The sequence below is a fragment of the Mus caroli genome, chromosome X (genome assembly GCF_900094665.2).
Source record: "Mus caroli chromosome X, CAROLI_EIJ_v1.1, whole genome shotgun sequence".
In the NCBI taxonomy this organism is placed as follows: Eukaryota; Metazoa; Chordata; class Mammalia; order Rodentia; family Muridae; genus Mus; species Mus caroli.
The window spans coordinates 83,534,072-83,544,528 of NC_034589.1; the positions used below are offsets into that span (position 1 = coordinate 83,534,072).

The 10,457-nt window shown below is 39.6% G+C and overlaps 1 pseudogene; it reads left to right on the forward strand.

Annotated features, from left to right (window-relative positions):
• The first annotated feature begins 900 nt into the window (after positions 1-900).
• Positions 901-10,457, forward strand: part of LOC110286269 — a 27,489-nt pseudogene continuing 17,932 nt past the window's right edge.

Consider the following 10,457-nt stretch of genomic DNA (forward strand, 5'->3'; position numbering starts at 1 on the left):
GGGGGTGCAGCAAACTTTATAGATGGTATTCAAGAGAGAGTGTAGGGAGGGCTCCTTAGGCCCCTCCTGTTATGGGGGTCTGGGGTGGAAATTGTGAGGGAGATGCTCAGTGTTGGGGGCTGAGTTGGGGGGATAAGGACTCCTCAGCAACCGAGGGCCTCTCTCTTGCTCTCAGTGTCCTTGCTGGGGTGGGCGGTCCAGGGTTTCTTACTCCTTGGAGGCCATGTAGGCCATGAGGTCCACCACCCTGTTGCTGTAGCCATATTCATTGTCATACCATGAAATGGGCTTGGCAAAGTTGTCATTGAGAGCAATGCCAGCCCCGGCATCAAAGTGGAAGAGTGGGAGTTGCTGTTGAAGTCGCACGAGACAACCTGGTCCTCAGTGTAGCCCAAGATGCCCTTCAGTGGGCCCACAGATGCCTGCTTCACCACCTTCTTGATGTCATCATACTTGGCCAGTTTCTCCAGGCGGCACGTCAGATCCACGATGGACACATTGGGGGTAGGAGCATGGAAGGCCATGCCAGTGAGCTTCCCATAGAGCTCTGGGATGACCTTTCCCACAGCCTTGGCAGCACCGGTGGATGCAGGGATAATGTTCACGCCACAGCTTTCCAGAGGGGCCATCCACAGTCTTCTGAATGGCAGTGATGGCATGGCCTGTGGTCATGAGCCCATCCAAGATCCCAAAGTTGTCATGGATGACCTTGGCCAGGGGGCTAAGCAGTTGGTGGTGCAGGATGCATTGCTGACAATCTTGAGTGAGTTGTCATATTTCTCGTGGTTCACACCCATCACAAACATGGGGGCGGACAGAGATGATGACCCTTTTGGCTCAACCCTTCAAGTGGGCCCCGGACTTCTCCATGGTGGTGAAGACACAAGTAGACTCCACAACATGCTCAGCACCGGCATCACCCCATTTGATGTCAGTGGGGTCTCGCTCCTAGAAGATGGTGATGGACTTTCCATTGATGACAAGCTCCCCATTCTCGGCCTTGACTGTGCAGTTGAACTTGCCGTGGGTGGAGTCATACTGGAACATGTAGACCATGTAGTTGAGGTCAATGAAGGGGTCATTGATGGCAGCAACCTCCACTTTTTCATGTGGAGAGTAGAAGGCAGCCCTGGTGACCAGGCGCCCAATACTGCCAAATACACCAACCTTCACCATTTTGTCTACGGAACGAGGCTGGCACTGCACAAGAAGATGCAGCTGTCTCTGGAACAGGGAGGAACAGAGAGCTCATACCTGATTTCTAAAAACAAATTATAAATATCAAAAAATATGTTGAGGAATAATTATTGATCTGTTACAGGGCCATAATGGATTCTTTTAATGTTTTATGCTATATAACTTCAGAGGTACCATATCTATGACTATGATACTTATAGAATTATAAAACTTTTCCTGGCTTTTTATGATATTACTGCCTAATTTCAAATGAGGCATTGTGACATAATAATGGCCTTAGGTAATGATATTAAACTTGTTTTTCTTTCTGCACAAAAAGTTTATTAAGAAAAATTAGTAGCTAATTGAAACTAGTAGTTTTGGGGTTCTATGATACACCTTTGATAAGATAGTGTAAGTTCATATATATATATATATATATATATATATATATATATATATATATGGAGAGAGAGAGAGANGGAGAGAGAGAGAGAGAGAGAGAGAGAGAGAGAGAGAGAGAGAGAGAGAGAGAGAATTATATATAACATAGTAATTTAATCACAAGAATCTGTCCTTTTGTACAACAATGAAGTGTTAGTTTTAGTATCTTTCTTGCCTATGGTGAAGCCATGGCTAGCAAAGAAAATACTGTTTCCCAGTAATTTGTTCAGGTACTGTCCTAACTCTGCTACCAGACACTGCTAATCTTTTTCTGTTTGTCTCCTCCATGAATTGTTTCACTTTTATTTTGGCCTTTGTGTATTGTTGCATCACTTAGTTCTTGATGTTTCTGAGAATTTACATGTTTCCTGAACAAAACTCAATGTCCTTCATACTCATACATTTTCTACTCCTCAGCCATGTATCAACTCCATTAACTTTTAATGTCTTACTTTGGAACTTTAGCACACGGATATACTTTATATTTCATATGAATATTGATTTTTAAAATTTAATTTTATTTGTATTTTATTTTTTGACTCCATTTTCCATTCTTTGCCCCTCTCTATCTACCTTCTGACTGTTCCACATTACACACATTTCTCCCACACTACCCCATCTCCACTTGGACATTCCCCCACCCCACCTAACCTCTAAACTCCCTGGGGCCTCCAGTCTCTTGAGGGTTAGGTTTTTCATCTCTGAATGGACACAGACCTGGAAGTCCTGTTCTGTATGTGTGTTAGTAGTCTCATATCAGCTGGTGTATGCTGTCTGTTTGGTGGTCCAGTGTTTGATCTTGGGTGTCCAGATTAATTAATACTTATGATCCTCCTACAGAATCTCCCTTCTCCTCGGCTTCTTTCAGCCTTCAACAACAGGGGTCAACTGCTTCTGTCCATTGGTTGGGTTCAAATATCTGCATCTGAATCTATCAGATGCTCAATGGGTCTTTTGGGGAGCAGATATGCTAGGTCCCATTTTGTGAGTGCTTCATAGACTCAGTAATAGTATTAGGCCTTAGGACCTCCCCTTGAGCTGGATCCCATTTTGAGCCTGTTGCTGAACCTTTTTTTTTTCCTCAGGCTCCTTTCTATCTCTGTTATTCTTTCAGACAGAAACAATTATGGGTCAGTGGTATGACTGTGGGATGGCAACCCTATCTCTCACTTGATGTCTTGTCTTCCTGATGCAGGTGGGCTCTATAAGTTCCCTCTCCCTACAGTCAGGCATTTCAAGAAAGGTAATTCCCTATGAGTTTTTGGAGGGGTCTGGGGGAGGGGCTGAGGGTCCTCCCAACCTCCTATTGCCCTGAATTGCATGTTTACATTCTTTTTGCTGGACATCAGGGTTTCAATCCTTTTCCCTCATCCAATAACAGATCAGGCTCCTCTCTAACACCCATTCACCCCAACTACTTTTGCTCCCAAATCCCTCCCTCCCTCCCTCCCTACTTGCAATTCCTTGTTTTCTCTTTCCCAAGTGGGATTGAGGCATCCTCACTTGGATACTTCAGCTTATTAAGCCTTTTGAATTCTGTGGACTGTATCTTGTGTATTCTTTATATGATTTTTTATTTTATCTTTTATTTTTTTGTCTAATATTCACTTTTTTGTGTGTACATACTGAAGGAAGATGAAATATTGTAACTTGTGAGTTGTCATGGGACTGAGAACAAAGCAAAACAGCCCCCAGGCATGCCAGGGCAGTGCTGTTGTTAAGGCATTCCTAAGAACATCTTGGCTGTAAAGATGAAAAGGTATTCAAGGACAAATAGGGCTACATTATCTGAGTTAACACCATCTGACCGGAACCTCCCCTCTGTCTATTACCCCTTGGCGCTGGGTAAAGTCATACATCAACTGGTTGTTATGTGAACAAAGATAGGCCCCAAGCCCACTGGAACAAATTTCTGATGCCCCTTTTTGCTGACCTGTAATCTTTCTGTTAATGAACCAATCCCATGCCTTTGTCAAAATTCCTTGCACTCCTAACCCTTTGCTTCTTTAAAAACCCCTAGCTTCTGAGCCCCAGGGTCAACTCCCCTGCCTCCTGTGTGAGGTACGTGTCAGCCCAGAGCTCTGCCAATAAAGCCTCATGCGTCTTGCAACAAGAGAGGATTCTTGTGTTCGTGGGTGCTTCCTGTCCCTAGACTAGAGTGGGGGTCCCCATATTTGGGTTCCTACAATACCATGAAAAACCATTAGTCATCATGATCAAGTAAGCTTCATCACAAGGATGCAAGGTTTGTTTAATATTCAAAAATCCATTAACATAATCCACTATATAAACTAACTCAAAGAAAAAAATCACATGATCATTTCTTTAGATTCTGAAAAAGCATTTGACAAAATACAACACCCTTCATGTTAAAAGTATTGGAGAGATCAGGAATTCAAGGCCCATACATAAACATAATAAAAGCAGTTTACTGCAATCCAACAGCTGATATCAAATTAAATGGAGACATAATTGAAGCAATCCCACTGAAATCAGGGACAAGACAAGGGTGCCCACTCTCCCCATATCTATTCAGTATAGTATTAGAAGTGTTAGCTAGAACAATAAGACAACAAAAAGAAATCAAAGACATAAAAATTGGTACAGAAGAAACAAATGTATCACTATTTGCAGAGAATATGATAGTAAACACAAGCAACCCCAAAATTCTACCAGAAAACTTCTCCACCTGATAAACAAATTCAACAAAGTGGCCAGATATAAAATTAACTCAAATAAATCAGTAGCCTTCCTTTTTCAAAGGATAAACAGGCTGAGAAATAAATCAGTTAAATAATTCCCTTCACAATAGCCACAAATAGTATAAAATATCTTGGAGTAACTCTAACCAAAGAAATGAAAGACCTGTAGGACAATAACTTCAAGTCTCTGAAGAAAGAAATCAAACGAGATCTCAGAAAATGGAGAGATCTCCCATGCTCATGTATTGGCAGAATTAACATAGTAAAAATGTCCATTCTACCAAAGACAATCTATAGTTTCAATGCAATCCCCATCAAAATTCCAATATAATTCTTCAAAGATATGGAAAGAGCAATTCTCAAATTCATCTGGAAAGGAAAAATAACCAGAATAGCAAAAACAATTATTAATAATAAAAGAACAGCTGGGACAATCACCATCCCTGACCCCAAGCTTTACAACAGAGCAATAGTGATAAAATCTGCATGGTATTGGTACAGAGAGACATGTTGATCAATAGAATAGAAATGAAGATGCAGAAATTAAACAACACCCTTGTATAAGGTCACTTGATCATTGACAAAGAAATCAAAATTATACAATGGAAAAAAGAAAGCATCTTCAATAACTGGTTCTGGTCTAACTGTCTGTCTATATGTAGAAGAATAAAATAGACCCATATTTATCTCCTTGTCAAAGCTCAAGTCCAAGTGGGTCAAGGACCTCAGCACAAAACCAGGTACACTGAATCTAATAGAAGAGAAAATGGGAAAGAGATTTGAACTCATTGGCTCAGGGGGAAATTTCCTAAACAGAACTCTAATGGCTCAGGCTCTAAGATCAAGAATTGATAAATGGGACCTCATAAAACTAGAAAGCTTCTGTAAGGGAAAGGACATCGTCAATAAGACAAATCAGCAACCTACTGATTCGGAAAAAACAAAAACAAAAACAAACAAACAAACAAAAACTTCACTAACCCCACATCAGATAGAGGGCTAATATCAAAAATATATAGCTAATCACCAAAAAACAAAAACAAACAAACAAACAAACAAAAAACCCCAAATAACCCAATCAAAAAATGAGGTATAGAACTAAACCAAGAATTCACAATTGAAAAATGTTGAGTGGCTGAAAAACACGTAAAGAAATGTTCAAAGTCCTTAGTGATCAGAGAAATGCAAATCAAAATTACCCTGAGATTTCACCTTACACCAGTTAGAATGGCTATGATTAAAACCTCAGGTGATAACACATTTTGGAGAGGGTGTGGAGAAAGAGGAGCACTCCTCCATTGCTGGTAGGATTGCAAACTGGTACAGCCAGTCTGGAAATCAGTCTGGAGGTTCCTAAGAAATTTGGAAATAGATCTACCTGAAGACCCAGAAATACCACTCTTGGGAATATACCCAAAAGATGCCCCACCATGCCACAGGGCTCCTGTTCCACTATGTTCATAGTGGCCTCATTTGTGATAATCAGAAGCTGGAAACAACCTAGATGTCCCACGACAGAAGAATGAATACAGAAAATATAGTTCACTTATACAATGGAATACTACTCAGCTATTAAGAAAGAGAGCATCCTGACTTTTGTAGGCAAATGGATGGAACTAGAAAGTATCATCCATCTTAAGTGAGGTAACTCAGACCCAAAAGGACATGAATATCTATTTTGTATAAGTCCAGTCTAAATACAAAAATTTTGCACTAAGCCAAGGCCAGGATGCAGAAGTGTGTGGGTTGGGGAGCAGGGTGGGGGAAGACTATAGGGGACTTTGGGGATAGCATTTGAAATGTAAATGAAGAAAATATTTATTGAAAAAATTTGCATTGACAAGTGAATAATTAATGAGAACATGGATTTTTCAAACAAGTTTTTTCAACACATTCATATCTAGAAAATGCCCAGAATTTAATAAGTATATATTAAGCAGGAGGTAAATGACTAAGGACAATTCATAAGGATTCCAATGACCTTTCACTTGGTTTCATCTTTCATCTCCTGATGATTTGTGTTTGGTAAGTGTGCATCTTACTTTGTATTGGTACTATTTTTGCAAAGAGGGCAGAACTCAGATTCACATGCAAGTGTCCCTTAAAAGAATCCTCCAAAGTGTTGTGACACTCCAACACCTTCTGTAACTTCCTCCTCAGCCTGAAGCAGGCTGAGCCAGATCTTGACTTTGCTACCACTAAAGAGATTACCTAGGGTGGATCCTTCCTCCCTAGATCACTCTATTGTTCAGGCACTATCAGTATTCCTCTTCAAGATACTGCTACCTGCTGAGAGGCCCTGGAGCTATTCCAGAGACTACACCCTATCCTGTATTGTCACCTATAGCTGTTTCCAGGCTCCAAAAATGAACTGGCAGGAGATGGGCCTCCCCATCTTCTTTATAAGTACGATCCCCATTAAACCTTTGAGCCTTGAACAGACTAGCTTGTCATGGTTTCCATTATTTCTCGACCCATCTAGGTTTACTCTTCTCTTTCAGCTCAGGTTGCCTCCCAAGCTTGAACCCGGACATGAGAGCCACAGGCCCGCCCCAACAACTTTCTAATGTTAAGGAATGCAACTACAGTTCACTATCGCGCTCAGTGTTAGAATCAACACAACCTTATTCCATCCAAACTCACCAAACCAGGAAAATTGTTTATGAAAATATTAATTACTGACTTGGGATTCAATATTCTTTCTCTTGGGGTTACTTATTCTATTCAGTTATATAGAATTATAAAATACTGCTGATGATTTCAAACTATGAGTTAATTTAAGTGAATTTATCTCATTTTCTGAATTCAAGTTCTAAACTTGTCTCTTATCAGCACAACCAAACATTTCATTCAGTAGGAATAGATTGAGATCACTACACCCAATAGGATTTCTAGAATCTTTGTGCACATCAGAGCTATAATACTACATAACTTACAAGGGAAAGAGATTGGTTTGATATATTGGTATATAGTTATATAGATGAAACTGACACTTTGAAGACTGTACACACACACACACACATACACACACACACTTATTCCAAATATAACATGCCCAGTCTATATAATGTTACTTGTATGTATGTTTTCAGGGCTGACCATTTGGTATTGGATAATCAATCAGTATTCACTTCTCAGTACTTCTCAGGGGAAAACAATTTCTCCCACTCTCAGCATCCCTTATTTACCCGTTGTAAAGAAATTTTAAATTAATAACATGGATGCTCTAGCTAGAAAACAGGCATACCCTTAGTAGTACATAACTTATTTTGTAGAAGGAGACAGCCATGTTAGATAGTGAGGTCTAATCTAGGGGCAGGAAAAGTAATGAATTAGAGAAAGATTTTACAAAATGTGTCAAAGATGGAATATGCCCAACTCTCATGAGAACAGCACAGGAACGATAGTTTACTTAAAAACAATAAAGAAAGTGAGACAGGTTAGTTCAGTTGCATGGAGTAGAGTTCTTTTCAGTCCTATTCAGTTTGTTCAGTAAGTTGTGAGTAACTGCAGTGAGTCCAGTATAGTGGAGTTAGGGTTAGGGTTTATTTATGTGTTCATGCAGCTCAATGTAGGTCAGCTGAGGTGGTTGAAATCATAGGCTAAGAAGGAGCCAGAAAATTAGAAGAAATTGCCAGAGTTAGTTTGAGGCCAAACAAAACAAGTCAGTGAGAAGACAAGAGAAATAAGTGAGATTGAATCAGACAGCTTAGAGGGGAGTTTGGGCTAGAACAGCTGATCTGAAACAGAGTTCAGAAAGAACTAGAAAGGGTGAGCTCACTCAGTAATAAGCCCTTGGGACAACAAGTTTACCGGGAAAATCAGCATTACATTTACATACTCTAGCTCTTTGTGTAGGCTTGAGACCTTGTAGCCTTTCCTTATTTCATTCTGGCTAGTCTCTTGATCTCATCCTTGCTCAGTTCATATGTAGGTAGTCATGCTGGTGAGATTTTGTCAGTGTAGCTTCTGATATTATTAGGAGACATAATCTCATAGCAAACACCCTGGTCCTCTGGCTCTTAGAAAATTTCTTCTCCCTCCTTCCATACATTCTCTGAGCTATAGGTGTGGGAGCATTTTATGCATATAACATTCGGGACTGGGCTACATAGTGGTACAGCTTTGTAATTTGATTGACTGCGGTTTTATGTAGCAGTGAAGATCTGCGGTTTGTTTGTTTCTGAATATCCACTAGAATTTGAGTCTATACAACACAGATGCTTATGTGAAAAGGTAATACTAAGCCTCTTTGACTTAAACAATACTAGATTCCATAACTCATTCCAAATGTTTTCTTTCTTTCTTTCTTTCTTTCTTTCTTTCTTTCTTTCTTTCTTTCTTTCTTTCTTTCTTTCTTTCTTCCTTTCTTCCTTCCTTCCTTCCTTCCTTCCTTCCTTCCTTCCTTCCTTCCTTCCTTCCTTCCTTCCTTCCTGTTTTCTTTAGTAAATTACTGGTCCAAGGAACCATGTTTGAAATGTGAATTGCTATGTATCATAGTAATTAAAATACATGGTAATGGGGATATAGAGAAGTATTTAAGAGCAATAGAGATGTAGAGAAGTCTCAGTGTTTAAGAGCAATCGGTTGTTCTTCGAGAGGACCACCCTTCAATTCCCAGAACCCATGTGGCAGCTCACAACTGTCTTTAACTCCAGCTTTAGTAGATCTACCACTCTTACACAGACACACATGCAAGAAAAGCAAATAGATCATTTAAAAAATAGTTGATAATGTCAACTCAAGTTGCTATGGAATCTGATGATAATGTGCTCAGGTCAATACAGAATGAGCAATTTGGCAGACCTGAAAATCATCCATATGAGAGATATCATCATAGTGTTGTCTTCTCATTCAACATAATCTAGGAACAAACTACAGATGCATAAGCAATATATAAACACAAAACCTAGTAATATAGCTTTTCACAAAAATATATATTTAAAACATTAAGTGCTGATTTTTGCAGTGACATTTGTAATTCTTTTGATTTTTGTGAAATTCAGATTAATAAGTTCAAAATCAAGAAAAAACAGCAAATTATAACTCTAAGTCAACTTCAAACTGAAACTCAACTTTATAGGTAATAAAATTTTAAATGTGGGACAAGGATAGTAAAAGGATATTATATAAAATGCAAATTAAGGCATAGCTGATAGCAAGCATTTCAAAATTCAGAATGTGCTAACTAACACATGTTAATTTAAAAATTCAAATTGGTATTAGAAAAAATATTGCTCTTTGTTAATCAAGATGCAATTCATATTATGAAAATCATGGATTATATGAAAATGTGTTAAGAATAATATTTCATTGGGATGATCAAATGAAATGAATTCTTAAGAACAAGCCTAATGACTAGATTTTAAAATCTTAAAGTATAGTTGTTTTGTTTTATGAAAAGAAAAGAAAAGAAAAGAAAAGAAAAGAAAAGAAAAGAAAAAGAGCAAGAGCCAAGGATGTGTTTGATTTATCGAGGTATGGAGAGGTGGTAGGAGGTGCCTCTGTGGGCTATTCCCCCTGAGGTGCTAGCCACAAGACAGGTGTAATATAGAATAGTTTACTTAGGGCATAGAAGGGGGAGTTGAGAAGAGAGCAGAGAGAGAGGGAGAGACAGAGAGAGAGAGAGAGAGAGAGAGAGAGAGAGAGAGAGAGAGGAGGGGAGGACGGAAGTCTCGCCAGGAACACTTGGAAAGAGAGGGAGGAGGGAGATAGGGAGAGATAGGCAGAGAGTAAAGGAGTAAGAGATCAAAGGGGGCGGGGCAAACAGCCACTTTTATAGTAAACCAGGCATACGTGGTTATTGCCAGGTAACTGTGGAACAGAGTCAAGAGGTAATGCTGGTATTCCCCCATTTTGATTTGATTTTAAAAAAAGAGGAACTAGAAAGAGGGGACGATGAAACAGGAATAGGATCATCATGATCTTTAGCTAATTCCTGCCGAATTTGGGGTGATATGTCTCTGTGAAACCTAAGAAAATGTGGATGAGGATATTAGTCTAGTCTTAGGAGAGTTGGCTATTTCCTTGTTGTCCAAGGCCTTTGGAACCATCTGTTGGTAGGAAGGAGAAGCATCTGTGTCTGTTACTGTGTCTGTGTCTGTGTCTGTGCCTGTGCCTGTGCCTGTGCCTGTG